Source organism: Cryptomeria japonica, chromosome 6 (assembly GCF_030272615.1).
Source record: "Cryptomeria japonica chromosome 6, Sugi_1.0, whole genome shotgun sequence".
NCBI lineage: Eukaryota > Viridiplantae > Streptophyta > Pinopsida > Cupressales > Cupressaceae > Cryptomeria > Cryptomeria japonica.
This window is the reverse complement of record NC_081410.1, coordinates 104,995,476-105,014,075: the sequence shown is the minus strand read 5'-3', so window position 1 is coordinate 105,014,075 and position 18,600 is coordinate 104,995,476.

Below are 18,600 nucleotides of genomic sequence, written 5' to 3'. Positions count from 1 at the left end.
AATTAAATAAATAAGATATTTATTTAATTTAGGAAAAGGATAATTTAAATAAATAAATGTATTTATTTAAATGAGAAATAAGGCTAGAAGAGGATAAATGAATTAATTAAATAAATAAAGATTTATTTAATTAATAGAAGAATTAGGCTTAGATAATTAAATAAATAAAATATTTATTTAAATAGACATGACAATTTTGAGTGTCTACAATATTCAACCAAATAAAAATATGAACTATAATAAACATATAATCCATTTCCAAAATACATCCAAGTTTATCAATTTGAATTAAAATCCCAAGCCTTGATTTTCAATAAATAAATCTATAAATCAATATAAAAATCAATTTATAACTACCATTAAAATTTAACATTAAATCTAACCTTAAAAATTCATTGCATTTAATAAAAATAATCAATGACATGTTAAATTGTACCGTGAAGGGTAAATGACATGCGGTGGGACCAAGCCCTACCCGCGGTAGTGCTACTGTCGAAGGCAACAGACACTACCCGCTAGTAGTGCTGCTACCGGCCCTACTGACCGGTAGTGCTTCTACTGCGTAGCAGGACACTACCGTCCCACATGGTGGGGCTAGCCCACCATGTGGGCAGGGGGGTAGAACTATATTAAAACAATTTTATTATAAATTCTAAAAACAATATAATATAAAATCAATACATCCCCTGTTCATTTCACGAGGCACATACACAGTGCTAGGATCCAAATTAAGAAAGGATTATTTTCAATAAGGATAAATTTGCAAATTGATAACACACAAGAGCCCCTATCATAAAGATTTTGGGCAACAATAGAAGAATTTAAAAGATAGGAGAAGGATTATGATAAATTTCTTCACTTCCATTACACGGGAAGAATTCCTTGCATCTTGCAAGAGGCAAATAACCAATTTTTGCCAACATAAGCCCCAAATCTTGGGCAAATAGATAGTAGAAAACACACAACAAACTAAATCTATTCCATTCTATAACAAATAGAAGAGATAATTCAAGAGTTTGATTTTACAAGAACAAATAACAAACAACGAATGGAAAGATGAATCATTTCTTTTCAACATACACCCATTTGATATGAATTCAACAAAATCATCAATAACACACACTCTTTCTTTCATTCCAATCATTCAACAAGAATTTACATAGAGATTTACATTTTTCCAACACACATGAAGCAACTAAAACATTCAAAATTAAATTGCAAAAACAAGTAGAGATTATCCAACCTTCAAGCAAACCAGGAAGAAAATTGATGGAAGAATCCCAATCTTGCAAACCAAATCCAACTCTAGCTCCTCTTCCAAAATGGTTTTCCAAATTTCTCCTTCAAAATTCTGCCTCTCTTCCCGTGAACTCCTAGGTATATATGAGAAAAATATATTTCAACCTAAACTTCTTAGGTTAAAAGTTTTTCCAACCAATTAGATTAAACTATTTAAAAAGTAAAAACAATCATATTTACCCCTTTTCCATAAACAATTCTTTTCCAACAAATAAAATACAAAAGTCAAATGGAAAGGTAAAAAGGAAAAACTTTTATTTATTTTATTTCATTTTCCATAATACTTTCTTTCAACATAATCATTCCACATTTAAATGGCAAGGCAAATACTTATTTCTTTTCACGAAATAATAATACAACTATAGCACAATAAAATAAGCCATTTTAACCATTTAATTCTAGCAAATCTTTTATTTAATTAAATCAATAATCTCAAGAGCATAATAAACAACTAATTATGCCAACACAAAAATAGTATCATCCACTCAATTAAATAACCATTTAAATAAACGGAAACACACAAAACGAGGAATGCTCAAATGATGACTCACAAGACGAAAGCATAAAGCACTCTGACTCGCATGCCGGTCAAACGGAAAAGACAGATGGCTGACAACACTCACACGAGTGTAACTGCAGGTCAATTTAGGGCTCAAAAACTATCTCCTCCACTCCCATCAGACATATAAGGGACGCTCAGACCTGTGAAACCAGGTGGAGTCGATACCTCATACCTACTCGGTACTAGTACCTACAATGTCCTGCACCAAAGAACCACACGTGCATATAGACAAATATATATAAATAGACACAACACACACACACTGATGAAGGAGAATCGTGACGTTCCTTGTCTCACCGGAGTGAGTGAAGGAAAATCATCCCCTCGCATCCCATACACTTGCAAACACACAACATATAAATAACACATCGCACATATAAGGTAAAAGTGTCAGTTCATGATAATGATCCATAAAATAACATTAATCATAAGCACTGAGATACTGCATGAAAGCATACACCACAAATCCAGATAAAGCATGAAATAACATTGCATAAAGTCTGAATCAATACACAATAATGTTCCATTGAACAATCAACTAAAGTCAAACATAAATACAAAAAGAGTCTGATCGAGGAGGGGTACTATAAGTAGTTTCATTAGATCTACCACTTTTAGATGATGAAGGGAAATTGATTTTGATTCTAGAAGAGGTGTTGGAAATAAGGGAAAATAAGCTAAGGAATAGAGTCATAACAGAGTATTTGGTCTTGGATGGAAAGGTTTACCTATTGAAGATGCAAATTGGGAAGAGCCAGAGATTCTCGACCGTCTAAATCTCTATTGCTTGACGATGGGAAATCTTTGGGAGGGAGGACTTGTCATTTCCCCTTTCCAGAAATAAAACTTACTATTTATAGTAGGCCTATTTGTCCAAAATTAGCAAGTCAAGTCCTACAAACAATTGAACAAATAATGTTATAAATGGTGAAATAATCAAATTAGATTTTAATTTCAATTTATTAAATAGGATTTTAAATTAACTGGAGCCAAAAATGGCAAGGGGTTTTAGAGAAGCTTAAAATTAGCAGCTATTAGCCTTCTTGAGTTCAAAACACAAAGCTAACTAAAATGACAATTCCTATTCGAGTGGTGGAAGTGGGGATGCATTTATGGAAAGGTGGTTACAAATTTTGAATTGCAAGATTCCCTCCTCTTTGGCATGGGATTTTGGTTCCCAAAAGTGTTTTTTTGAATATTATGCCTTTTATAGTGATTTTGACTTGTTTTTGAGATTCATTCTATCTTATCATTTTAATAGGGCTTTGCTCTTCTTCTTTAGAGGTCGAGAAACCATTGAAGGAGTAACATTCTAGGCTGAAAAATGAGGGAGATAGAGGCTTGCAGGCAATGTATTTCTAGATCTGTAGAGGCAATCATATTCAAGGGTTGTTGTTGTGCTCCAAAGAGCTTTTTTATTTGTGTTGTTTTGGCAGGGTTTGTATTAAAGTTTGTGCGTTACAGTTCTTAGTTTGTTTTCAGATTTGTATTGATGTTAATAAAAACATATATTTATGCTCTTGGATGTTGTTAGACATTTATTTTATGCATTTTTTCTTTTATGGGAAAGTGTGAGGAGTTTGGAGAGTATCTTGGATTTTATTGTGGATTTGTGTAGCTTTGTGATCCATTTATAGAGTCTATTTTGTAATGCTTCATGGCAGATTTGTAGACTATTATAAACATCTTTTTGCAGGTTGTTATAAGCCAAAATTTATGTAAAATCTTCTTGTTTTGTTTTAATGAGGTTTTTTAAGTGTTTACAAGCTTATTTGTGCAATTTTCAACAAACCTGATTTCACTGTTTGTTTGCAAATTGTAATTTTGAATTGGGTAATTGGAATATTGGTAAATCTGATATAAAATTACATCAAGGTTTATTACACCTACTCAAATTCTAAGGGAATGTATACTAAGGTGGATACAAAAGTGTAGGTGAAATTGTAAGGGTATGCAATTTCCTACTCTACATTTTGCCCCCATTTCAGTAGGCTTATGAATCTACATGAATATGTGCACTAAAGAAAGATACTAAAAATAAATAAAATTATGATGCAAAAATTATTTCTTAGAGGAAGAAAATAAACCTTCAAGTTGAGAGAGAGCATGTCCCTGGGTGAAGACCTACAAAACAAGTGTATTAAACAAGAAAAAATTACACAAGACAACAAAGTTAGAAGATGAGAGCTCACAAGATGATAAGGTTAGAACATGATGAACACATAGATATGAAAAAAATAACATGGATAACAAATTAAAAAAAAAACTAAAACAAATACAAAAATAAACCTGTTTTTCCTTAATAAAAAACAAATACAAAAATAAACTAAATTTTTTAAGTTAGCAAAGTGAAATAGACTAAAATGCAAAAGGTTGTCTTGAGTACTATGTGTCATCCCAAAATACTAGAAGAAATAACAAATATAAGAATCCTAAGATGAAGATAGTAATTTTATCATTGATTGCTTAAAGGAAGAATGCATCCAAAAGATAGGAAAGTAATCATTATCGAAAGGACTGCATGGCTAAGGCACTAGCTTATTGTCTCGCTAGGGTTCATGTAGATGATAATGTTAAAAAAGTAGATCACAGTCTAGCAAGTTGTGTTACGCTAAGTGATAATATATCAGTAGGACCAAATCCACTATGTAGTAGAGCTACTACCTAAAAAGACTCTTAGTAGAGCCAACCTTGTCATGGAATAGGGCCACTATTGATAGGGATAAAGAACTAACTGTAAATAAACACTAGGTAGGACTGATCAAACCAACCCTACTATGGAGGAAAGCCACTACAAATATGATAGATTTTAATGTATCGTGCAAGGGGAAAAAATAGACAGTCACCACAATAGGCAAAAAATAGACAAACATCGTGGTGGGTGAGAAATAGACGAGGTACATGTAAAAATGCACAATGAGAAAAAATATGCCCCCCTTGAAATATCAACATATTTACTATGCTAATATTTTAAGGAAAAGAAAAGGAGAAGAAAGAAAAGAGTTAATCTTCAAGAAGGATGTACACCTCCAAAAGAAGTTGTCCTTGACCCTATTATATAGGTTCAGACAACCATGTTAGAGACTATTGTGTTGCTACCATAAAGAAAGTATGGTTGCACACAATATTGTACCACCACGAATGACAATGAGCAAGAAAAGCTACACATGCCACATAGAGAGTTTTGACACAATAGAATAAGACAAATGCCACATAGAGAGTATTGACACAATAGACAAATGCCGCATAGTGAGTATTGCCACAAACTCCCTCTTACCAACCTACAACAAAACTTTTCAAATGTCAAATGCATTCTAGAATCATTCAGCTTATATAGTGAACGTAAATTTCTCCCAAATCATGTAATAAGAAAAATATTATCAAGGGTTATAATCATTCCATCATTAAAACACAACTTTACTTTTCCCTTACCAGTTTTTTGTGCCATTATCACAAAAGGAAAAAATATCCCCCATCATATGCTAAGTATGTACAAAATAATTCTTTATGAGGAGGCATACAAGTTGAATCAATAAGCCAAGCATCATTAATAATTAATATTATTATTAGAAATAGATAAGGAATCAAAATCATCATCAAAGGAATTTTCCATGGAGCAATGAACATGATTTTCCCTATTCTTATACTCTGCATTTTAGGGATTTTAAAGAGTCCTTTAGATTTATCACTTTTTAAAATCCCCATAGGCTTTTTCTCAATGGATCTACCCTGCAAATGCAAGGCATCTTGGTAGCCAACATTTCCAAAAATTCTCTCCATCTCTTTAAAAAAAGGTATGGTAATGATGGTGTCCATCTTTGGCTCTACATCATTTCTACTTATAGCAATAATTAGATTTTGTCAAGATTTGGGCAAATAAAAAAGAAACAAGATACACTTGTATTCATATTCTAAATTAAAATCTAATAATACAAGCTAACTTATAATCAAGTTAAATTTCATTAAGTAATTTAAAATCGAATGAAGATCTTTCGTCTTTAATAAATTATAGTCATCTTTTGAGATATAATTTGTTAGATATAATTTTAGTTTGATAAATTTCTCCTATCCTCTTCCACAACTTGTGTGTGGAGTCTTATGTGGATACATTCAAGAGGAAAGAGTATGCAAGACACAACTAAATGGTTCCCCATTCCTTCTTGTCCAATTTCTTCCAATTTTCATCTAACATTGTAGATGGCTTTGTTTCTTGTGAAATAGGCAACCACTAATCTCTCTCTTCAAGGAGATCCTACATCTTTACTTTCCACATCTTGTAACAAGTTCCATTGAACATTTTAATATCTCAATGAGAGGTAGTGAGAATGGTATACAATACTCTTCACAAATTTGCAAGAAACCACAACACAAAATCTCCCACTACAACTAAAAACCTTCAACACTTAAGAGAGACGTTCATCTCTCAACATAATTATTAACTTTGATACTAAATGCTAATAAAAAATGTGAAACCAAACTACAATAAAAACTTAAGAATGTATTTTTTATATGAAAAATAAGATTATGTGTTTTAAATATATAACATTAATGCAAAAATTAGTAAACCATAAGAGACACCAAATTTACATGGAGAAACTCTTTTGAGAAAAAAATCCACATAAAGAGGGAGAATATATTATTAAATTTCAAGGAAGAGATACATAATAATACATTTCATTGCTATTTCAACAATGCCCTATTACTTACAAAAATATCAATCATAAATACTATCTCATGGCTCTAATCTATAGCAAATTGTGGGAGGGAAATAAATAGTGGTAACCCAAAAGAAGAGACAAAAACCACATGAAAATTCCCATATCTAGGATAATGGACAACTAACAATCATATAAATATAACAATAATTTTTACATGGATCCAACATGGGTACCGAGTGCATAGCCAAGAAACTCTTCACCTTAATGGATTCTTTGTAACTTTCAGATGACTATTTTGATCACACAACAAGAGAACCTTTTTCTTCCAAACTTGGACACCCAACTCATGACTATTCACATTCATAATGCGGAATCCTAAGAAGAATCTTTTTCCACTATGCTTTCTATTTGTCATTGACATGTCTTCACCTCTTTGTAATGCAATTATAATTTGTTATAAGAAATAAATGTTAAACATTTAGACACTCTCATGACCTATAGAACACTTTCTAAGGAATGTGGAGACTCATGAGAATGACATAGGAATGCAATGTTAATATCACCTATCCTAATAGGTATTAGGGGTGTGTTTCTCTTAGTACCCTTGGTTTGAGTTCCTTGGCACTAGTCTATCATTTATCTCTAGAGGTCTGTTAGACCAATCATAATTTTAGGGTTTGTTATGCAATCATTGACCCTTATTTAATATATCTAGCAACAACATTAAAATGCACACCTTTTTCATTATTTACAAACTTGTATAAAATATCCTTCATAGCTCCCACTAACTTGAGCAATTTTTTTTAATAGTGAGAGGCTTACAAGGAGTTGTTGCATTTGGTTTCTATAGTTTTACATCAGTCCCTTTTGTTGTCTTTCTTGGATGCCTTCAAATTTCTTTCTATTTTGATTTCCACTATATAAGCTTCCCTAAGGTTTTTATGGTTCTTATCTCTTAAAAGATAACCTAAATTTGAATCAATTGCTCAACAATTTAAAACAAGACACATAGGCTTGTTTGGTTTCACTCAAGGAGGCACTTTCATCATTATCACGATACACTATTATAGAAGTTAGCAATGAGATAATATATTCCTTTTTCTTATGGTAGTCATCTCATGAATTGAAAAATTCGGGTCCACTCTTTCCACATTTTGTAGTAAAAAAACTGTCATGAACTCAACACATGAGTTTATACTACAGTTTGGAAGACTTTTATACCATTGTTTTCCCCTTTTCTACTAGTGACTACTCAATGAGATTCATCATGACACCCTCATTTTCTATCTCTTATTCATTAGTAACATCAATTAAATTCCTCAAGATGTCCTCATTAGTGATAACATCATTGTCTTGCAATTTGGTTACCTTCTTTAGGATAATTATAAATTACATAAAGCTTTGGTTGTATGCACCTTTCCAATCCCAATGGTGGTTTAAATGGAGAAAATATCTAAGATTGTTTTGTAAGGTTGACCCCAATGTTTTGTACTATGTTTCGTTGCTGGAGGTTCTATTGATTTTGTTGGACATTAGACACCTGCTAATTTAGAATAACTTGTGTAATATTTTGAGGTTGTATATAATTTTGTTGAGAAATATTGTGTTGAGCTTGTTGAATAAGATTCTAATTTTTATTCAGTTGTACAACCCGATGAGCTAGTTGGGCATATTATAGTGCAATTTGTGCCTCTGTTTTAGGCCACCCTTCTTTGAGATCATCAAGAATATCTATGTGCTAATCTAACTCCCTTTCTCAAATAACATTCTATAATTGAAAATTAGGATTATCATCTTGAAATGGAGCATTTACCTATTTAAAAGTCTAAGGAGTATAATGCATATTTTTTTATACCTTTGATTCCTCATAGGTAGAAGAAGAGGTGTAATCATATCTACATTTTCTATAATAGTTTTCTTTTTCTTTTTCATAACTAGAAAACTCATTCCTAAAGGTTGTCTTAGTAGTTCTAGCCCTACTATTAGCTAAATCATATACTGATCATAATCCGTGGATGCAAATCTTCTAGTTGAAGTACCTACTTTTTTTTGAATTATGTAAAGGTGACATACTTAGGTTCTTAGCCTTCCACTTTTATTGTCTCCTTGCATCAAAAAATTATCCTCAAGTATCTCTAGACCTCTGAAGCACTTGTAGTGTCCCTCCTAGAATTGCATTTTGATTTACATACTAATAGACTTATTTAGACTTATGATGGTTACTTGGATGGTTGTTTATGACTCTTCTATTATTTTGGATGGTATTTGTGATACTAGGACTTTATGTGGATTCATAGTATTTGTTATGACTCTTTATGATTTTAGATTTTTATGATTGTTGATGCGAGACTTATTATATGTTTGATTCTTATGGATGTTGATATATGGTATCTCCTAGATGGATGGATTTATATGACTCATGGATTTACATATGATTGTTGTTTATATGGATTATGACATTGATGATGATACTAACCCTACTTAATGGTGATGATTCTATGCGATGTTTTGGTATTATATTGCATGATTATCTTCGTGAGTAGAGACGATGCCATATCACTCAGTGCGAGTGGGATATGTCATCATGATTCTCTATCACCTTTCTGTTTATTGTGATGTATATGTCATGTTGGCCTTTGATGTAGGTTTGTAGGTACCAGACATCGAATCCACCTGGATCCACAGGTTTGAGCATGTTTTTATCCCAATGGAAAGTTGTTGGAGATGACATAGTTTACCTCACACACTCTTGGTCTAAGATGTATACCTTGTTATTTTATTTTGATGTCTTTTGCTGTGTTGATTTGTGGCTGAATCTCCTTGATCACATTTCCCATGATCAATCTTAGCCATCAGATCTTCAATCTTGACTAGGTTCAATGCATCTTCCGATCTGAAAATGTTTTACCTTGCCTAGGGACTTGCATTCCTTTCTTGGAACTTGCACAAGGTTATTGCGGTTCAATCTGCATTGTAGATCTTCCATTATCGTAGATAATTTAACAAACTTCATGCACGACATACCAATCATTTAATCATCTCCAGCTAATCATTGTCCTTCATTAAATAATGCTTTTATCCATCCAATGCGATCTGTCATAACTCGGTTGCAACTTGGTAAATACTAAACTTTACTCGGTAGACATTCCGCCTTCATTAACCGATATCGATAACCTTAGGGTTTATCGACTAGGTTCCTTAGGGTTTCCCGACTAGGTTCTTTGCTCAGTAACATAGTATAGTATTAACCTTACAATCAACAACATATGTAGGATACCAAAACAATCTAAACATCATGATCTCATCATTGTCTAACTCGGTAATAGTTGCCCATTGAATAACTTATTTCTCCCCTTTCTTATCACATTCTTTCTGTGTCTTTTACTGACCACTTAATTCTCTTCAAATCAATCTTCTCAAGATATGGCAACATCATACTGAATCAAAAAATCAATTTCTTGACATCAATGACAAAATAATGTTATAAAGATAGTTATCATCCTTTTTCAGTTATATCAAATAATCTTCAACAACCTTCTCAATATCCTTAATGAATATCAACAATCTTTCTATTGAAAATGCCAACAATCTCCCCCTTTGGCATTGATGGCAAAACCAACTTTTAAATGGTAATACCAATAAGATATTCAAATTGATTGGATTCAGATTGCTGTTAGACTTCTCCTGTTATCCTTGAGCTATTAAAATCTTCTGAAGTCTTCTCCCTTTTGTATTCTTCTCCCCCTGTCATTAGTCTTATGTTATCTTCTTCATTTAGTATTTTACCATTTAGTCTTCTCCCCCTTTGACAACAACGCCAAAAAGTAAAAGAACTAAATCATGATTTCTTCCTTGGTGAAGTGATTTGCCTTGCTGTCTATCATCTTAGTCTCGGTCAGAGCAACTTGTCTCTATTCACTATTCCCTGCATGCCTTTAGAAAACCTTCTAAAGTGCGTAAATCAACATCAATCCACACATAATATTCGGTAGATTCATCGAATTGATGCTTTCACCGAACTCTGTCAGTGAGTAGAAGATAGGGGTAGGACCCCTAACTTGCTTCTGAGATACTCAAAAGTGTCCCTTGGCAGTGGCTTTGTGAAAATGTCTGCTAATTGTTGCTAATTGCTCCTTTGAATTGATATATTCCAGCACAACTTTCTTCTCTTGAACTTCTTCTCTGAGATAATGATACTTTATAGATATATGCTTTGTCTTAGAGTGCATTACCGGATTCTTTGAAATGTTAATGACACTCATATTATCACAGAATATAGTTACTAGCTTAGTAACTTTCTCATTTATACCTTCCAACAGTTGTTTGATCCATGCTATATTGGTGCAATTCAATGTTGTAGCAACATATTCAACTTCTGCTATTGACTGTGAGATACATCCTTGATTCTTACTAAGCCAACCCACTAGTCTTTCTCCTAAAAAGAAAGCTCCACCACTTGTGCTTTTCCTGTCATCTATGTTGCCTACCCAATCAGCATCAGTATAAACTTTTAAATCAAAATCATTTCTCTTTTCTTATACTAAGCCATAATCTTCAGTGCCTCTCAGGTATCTGACAATTCTCTTGATTGCTGTCATATGGGTTTCTCTGGGATCTACAGAGAATCTTGCAACAATACCTACTGCATGTGCTATATCCAGTCTACTATACACAACATATTGCAACTTCCCAATCATAGATCGGTAAAGTGTCTCACCAACAGATGTAGATTCATCATTCTTTGATAATTTACAGTTAGTAGTCATAGGAGTACTTACTGGTTTAGAATCCTCCATTCCAAATTTCTTCAAGATTTCCTTTATGTACTTGGATTGAGTAATGAAAATCTCATCTTTCATTTGCAGTATCTGTAAACCTATAAAATACTTTATATCACCGATTAATGGCATCTCAAATTCTTTGCACATTTCATTCCCAAAATTCGTGCATAAGGAGTCATTACCATAAAAAATAATATCAACAACAAATATGGCTAAGATCAGTATACCATTGTTCTCATCATTCTTCATGTACATATTGCTATTTTCACTTGTCCTTATAAAACCAATCTTAATTAAGTAAGAGTGCATTCTCTCATACCATGCTCTAGGTGCTTGTTTCAGACCATATAAAGCTTTGTTCAATTTGCATACCTGATCTTTACTCTTGTCTTCAACAAATCCTTCAGGTTGTTCAATATAAACTTCTTCTTCTAGTATACCATTCAAAAATGCAGATTTAACATCCATTTGATATACCTTGAAATTTTTGAAAGAGGCATATGCCAACAATGTTCTTACTCCCTCAAGTCTAGCCACAGGAGCAAAAGTCTTGCCATAATCTATTCCTTCTTCTTGAGCATAACCTTTGCAAACTAGTCTTGCTTTGTTCTGAATGACTTCACCTTTTTCATTTAGCTTGTTTCTGAAAATCCACTGTACCGATTACATTTTTGTCCTTTGGTCTTGGGATCAGTGTCCATGTGTCATTCTTCTTGATTTGATCAATCTCTTTTGTCATAGCATTTACCCAATCTTCACTGTTAAATGCCTCTTTTACTATTCTCGGTTCAAATTCAGATATCAGACATGTGTTCTGTCTCAGTTTGTTCCTTGTCATCACTGGATCATCCTTATCTCCTATAATATGACTTGATGCATGATGTCTTCTGACATATTTGGCTAATATAGGCTCGGTAGGTTCGATATGATCTTTGTCATCACTCGGTAACTGGACATTATCTTCATTTTCTTCAACAACTTTCTCGGTAGGACTTCTCGGTTGAACATAAACAAATTCTTCATAATCTTCTGGTTCTTTGGAATTTCCTTCATCATTTCTTTCTGCAAATTCATCAATTTTCACATTTGCACTTTCCACTATTTTGTTAGATGATTTGATCAGACATTTAAATGCTTTACTTCTAGAAGAATAACCAAGAAATGTTCCTTCTTCACTTTTTTGATCAAACTTTCCATTCCTGTCATCTTTGTGAACATAGCATCTACTTCCAAAGATTTTAAAATAACTTACATTAGGTTTCTTGTCATACCAGATCTCATATGGTGTCTTCATAGTTCCTTTCTTCAGTTGAACTCGGTTCAGGGTGTAAACTATAGTGTTGATTGCTTCTCTCCAAAATGTTTGAAGTACCCTCTTTTCTATCATCGGGGTTCTTGCACAATCTACAATTGATCTGTTTCTTCTCTCAGCTATCCCATTTTGCTGAGGTGTTCTCGGTGCAGATGCTTGCCTTTTCATACCATGATCATTGCAGAATAAGTTAAATTCATCAGAAGTGAACTCTCCTCCTCTATCAGATCTAAGACATTTCAGCTGTCTTCCTGTTTCATTTTCAACTCTTTCCTTGTACCATTTAAACATTTGAAAAGCTTTTGATTTTTCTTTTAAAAACATAACTGACATCATCCTTGAGTAATCATCCACAAATAATATGACATATTTATCACCATAATAACTTTGAACTTTCATAGGACCACAAATATTAGTATGTACTAGATCTAAAATTCCTTTAGAAGTGTAAGACTTACTTGTAAAGCTTGATTTTGTCATATTACCCATCTGGCATCCTCGACATATAGCATTCTTGGGTTTTTCAAGACTCGGTAGACCTCTTACTCGGTGCTTCTTGCTTATTTTGATAAGATTATCAAAATTTACATGACAAAACCTTTTATGCCATAACCAGGTATCATCTATCTTAGCATAAAGACACTTGTTCCGAGTTGACTCAAGATGAAATGTATTACCTTTTGTTTGTGTCCTGGTAGCAGCTATCTTTCCATGCTTGTCATGAACTTTGACAATTCCTTTCTGAAATTCTATTTAGTATCCTGTATTGTTTAGCTGTGCTACACTCAACAAATTGTATTTCAATCCTTCAACCTAGTATACATCATCACATTTAGCATTGTCAAGAAGTGTTATAGATCATTTACCTTTCATCGGACATGGTGCATCATTACCAAATCTTACATAGCCTCCATCATAGTCTTCTAATCTAACAAACTCGTGTTTATCACCTGTCATGTGATGTGAGCATCCACTATCTATGATCCAAGAATCATTATTATTTATGTGAGATACTAGGGATTTTTCTTCATACCTTTCTTCATCTGATCCATCTTTAATAGCCACATAAGCAACTTCCTCAGTGTCAGTTTCATCAGATTTATCATCATTGGATTCCTCATCAGCTACTAGGCATGTCTTTTTGTCTCTTCTTCTAAAGTCTCGGTGTCCTCTGTATTGGTTGTCTTTCTGCCTGTTATCTCGGTATTCTTTCTTTTCACTAAATTCTTTGTCAGGACAGTTAGAAGCTATATGTCCTATTTTATCACAATTGAAACATTTTAAAGGTAGCTTTCCTTTATACTTACTTTTTCCTCTCGGTAACCTTCTGGCTAATAATGCTTCAAACTCTTCTTGCTTCTTGATTTCCTCATACAGTTTGTGCACTTCCTCCATGTTGTTGTGAAATCTTTCACTTGCTCCACTATGATTCCCTTTAGAGTACTTACTCATTCTATCATTGTAATCATCAGATTCACCAATATGAAAAGAACTGAATGCATATTCTACTTTATTTACCGAAGACCCACTGTTATCAAAATTACTTAACTCAAATGCATGTAGCTTACCAATAGTAGCATCCAAAGAAATTGGAATGTTAGGTACAGACCTCAATTCATTGATTGCAGAGACTCAAATGGCATAAGCAAGTAGAAGGGTTCTCAACAACTTACTTGTTATATCCTTCTCTTCAATAGTTCCTCCTGCTCCTTTAATTTGATTGACAGTCTCCTTTAACCTTGTATTGTATTGGGTTATGTTCTCACCTTCATTCATTCTCATGGATTCAAGTTGTCCTCTTAGAATATATACTTTTGCTCTTTAGACATGTTCATCACCGCCATACACAAATATGAGCTTAGTCCACATTGCTTTTGCATCATTACAGCCTTCTAGATCATTAAACTCTGAGTCGGTCAATGCTGATGTTATTTCAATCATAGCTTGAATGTGTTCTTGCTTTGCCTTTATATCTTCCAAGGTCATTGGGTTGGTGCTTGGTGGTATGTAATCATTCTCCAAATAGTATGTTGCATATTCGCCAATTCCTAATAAATGTAGCTTCATCCTTTTCTGCCACGTGGAAAAACTTGACTTGTTCAGCTTTGGTGCATCCCTTTTATACATCTTTGGATCTTTGCCTCAAGTACCTTTAAACTTTTCTTCCGGAATCCAAAGCTCTGATACCAATTGTTAAGTTTTGATACTAAATGTAAAGAACTGATGCCAATAGCTAACAAGATGAGAGGGGGGGGTGAATCATACAAACTTAATCTTCCATAAAATCAACAGATTTAACCTCGGTAACCTATGCTTCAGTAATATAACCAAAAACTGCTAAACATGCAAACTCATAAACACATAATCATCATAACACATATAACACCAGATTTAATGTGGAAACCCAAATAGGGAAAAACCACTATGGGATTTTGGACCCACTAAGAAATATACTCTTCTAGAGTATGCTCGGCTAAAAGCAAATCTTGTTAAAGATTACAAACACATTGCTAGATGTGACTCGGTTAAGGGATTTCCCTCAGATCTGTTAGGATCTTCACTTTGTTAGAAGTGACCTTGTCAAAGGATTTCAAACACTCATTTAGAATTTCACCTTGCTAGAGGATTTACAAATATGACTGTTAAGTCCACTCGGTTAAGAGATTTTCTATCACTTACTAAATAAACAACAGTAATAAATATATTTGCAACTTCACATCTAAAATGCTAAAGAAGATTCTTATTTGCTCAAAACAATCTTGTCATAGGACTTATCTTGTCCATCTGTTGGGATCGTTACTCTATTATTCAAACAGGTCTTCAAGCTTATGTGCTCGATAAACACTGTGTAGCAACCCTGTGCTTACACTTGCCCGCATACATTGTTTATCAACAATTTCTTATTTATAAACAATTTGCTAACTGCTGAATCCCCTTGATCACATTTCGCATGATCAATCTTAGCCATCAGATCTTCAATCTTGACTAGGTTCAATGCATCTTCCAATCTGAAAATGTTTTACCTTGCCTAGGGACTTGCATTCCTTTCTTGGAACTTGCACAAGGTTATTGCGGTTCAATTTGCATTGTAGATCTTCCTACCGATCTTCCATTGCCATAGATCCTTTAACAAACTTCATGCATGACATACCAATCATTTAATCATCTCCAGCTTATCATTGTCCTTCATTAAATAATGCTTTTATCCATCCAATGTGATATGTCATAACTCGATTGCAACTTGGTAAATACTAAACTTTACTCGGTAGACATTCCGCCTTCATTAACCGATATCGATAACCTTAGGGTTTACTGACTAGGTCCTTTACTCGGTAACATAGTATAGTATTAACCTTACAATCAACAACATATGTAGGATATCAAAACAATCTAAACATCATGATCTCATCATTGTTTAGCTCGGTAATAGTTACCCATTGAAGAACTTATTTCTCCCCTTTCTTATCACATTCTTCCTGTGTCTTTTACCGACCACTTAATTCTCTTCAAATCAATCTTCTCAAGATATGGCAATATCATACTGAATCAGAAAATCAATTTCTTGACATTGATGACAAAATAATGTTATAAAGATAGTTATCATCCTTTTTTAGTTATATCAAATAATCTTCAACAACCTTCTCAATATCCTTAATGAATATCAACAATCTTTCTATTGAAAATGCCAACAATAGTTTCCATCACACACTCTTGGTCTAAGATGTATACCTTCTTAGTTTATTTTGATGTCTTTTGCTCTGTTGATTTTCCTATAGGGTCAACTAAGAGATGTGGTGTATTGGTTAAGTCTCTTCCACCTTGTTTCGTAGGTCATGAGGTCAAATTTCTTTGGCTTCTTATTTTGCTAAGTTGTGGCTTGGTTATTGGCTTTATTGCATGGTTGGATTATTCATTTTATTAAGAATCCACTTACGCAATTGATCGATTCAATTTAATTTATCGAGATTTAATTGAGCTTCATTTATTATTTAATTATTTAATTTATTTGATTCATTGTTGAGATGACTTTTATTTATTGATTTTAATTTAATTATTTATATGAGTTCTATTTATTTTTATTTTATTTATTTATTGGTGTTATTATGAATAATGATAATTAATTATATATTTTTTTTGAGCAAAAGTGGCAAGCCACTGATATCTATATATATATATATATATATATATATATATATATATATATATATATATATAACTGATTCAAGAGCTCAATAGGGAAAGAACAAGGAAGAAAACCCTATATCCTTGCTCAGATACAATAGAGAAAGAGAAAACAAAGCTATAACACCCATAGTACAAACCTCATAGAGGCCAAAATTGAAACTAGTGGAACTAGATAAATCCAAGAGAACTCTTAAAAACTGCCCCCACAACCAGTTATCATTGATCTTGAGAAACATAATTGTGGATGCCAGAGCACTGAAGAGCTACCACAATCAGTTACCGGTGAGCATATGTGTATACCGGTCAACTGCAAAAAAAGGAACATTACCGATTGAGTTATACCAGAACTATAATACCGATATGGTTTCCTATTCGTTGATTCATAAGAGAGCCTCCATTACCGGTACTACACTACAAATTTACAAAATCTCCACTACCAATTATGTTATACCAGTTGCATTAACTGAAGAGGCTAACACCTGATACTGGTGAGCAGATGTGAATACCGATACACTTAAGTTGCCAGTGAGCAGATGTGAATACCGGTCCACTGAAGAAAACATGAACATAATCAATTGTGTAATACTGGAACTTAAATACTAATATGCTAGCTTATTTACCAGTTCACAAGAGAACCTTGAATACTTGTACTATAGTACTAAATTACAAAAAGACTCCCTTACCGGTACTGCTATGCCGGATAGATTAGAATCAAGGAGATTAAAGCTTATTAGGCTGAACCGGTAGGCCCCAATCTTGAATAAATCATCAAAATTACACCTCCATAAGAAACCAACTCAACAAGGATCCATCACCAATATTGACCAGTTGGCCCCTAAAACTAGTATGAGCATCAATAATTACTCCTCCAAATGTTGCAAACTCGACAAAAATCCATCACCAACATTAAGTGCATCAAAGGCAGATATCAGGTCTTCAACCGGTGAACAATGGATTTCATTAACTTGGTCAAAGGAGAGTCGAGGATGAGAAATGCTGATCACCAACATAGAAACTTCATTACTTGCTAGTGCTGGCGGAGAAATAACAGATGGCTCTGTTTTCCCGTGATCATGACCTAAAATAGCTAAGATGGCTCTTTTTACCCATGATCAAAGATTGTGGGAAATTCCTCATGAGTGAGAATAACCTGCCTGGGAAATAGGTCACCAATTTTTGCCTAACCATTCCACAAATCATACTGGTGGATGGCATCCAAAAGTTGGTTGTCGTTCAAATAATCTGCCCAAATCATTTTATGAACGATATTTTTTAAGGGAAACCAAGACTATAGAAAATCTACTAAATTGGAAAGAAATATAGAAACCAATTGAGAAGGAAAGAGAAACCTTTTCTCTTGCGGATAGAGTATTTCATCCCCAACAATCCTCCAGATACTTTGTTTGCAATGTTGATAGGAGGCGTTGAAGACAATACCCAACTAGTCTTCAGTGATATGGTCCTCAAATGGCTTCTCCCAATCAACAACTGACATAGGCACTCTGTAGTTTCGCGAAGAGATCCATAATTCAATAAAATAGGGCAGATTGTAGAGGCAAGAACATGTCGGTTATGGATGATACCCGGTAATAACGTTGTCTATCTTGATATTCACAAACCCTGCCAAAATTATTTCAAATCTTCGTCTGCTGTGAAGTTATTAGCAAGTATGAGCAACATGATTGATATTGACTTTATTAATTATTTTGCAGAATAGAAGAAGATGCTGCATGTGTGAAATCAAACAAACGAATAACTTTGATCTCGCGAGACTCATAAGGTAGGCCGCCACCGTACTACCAA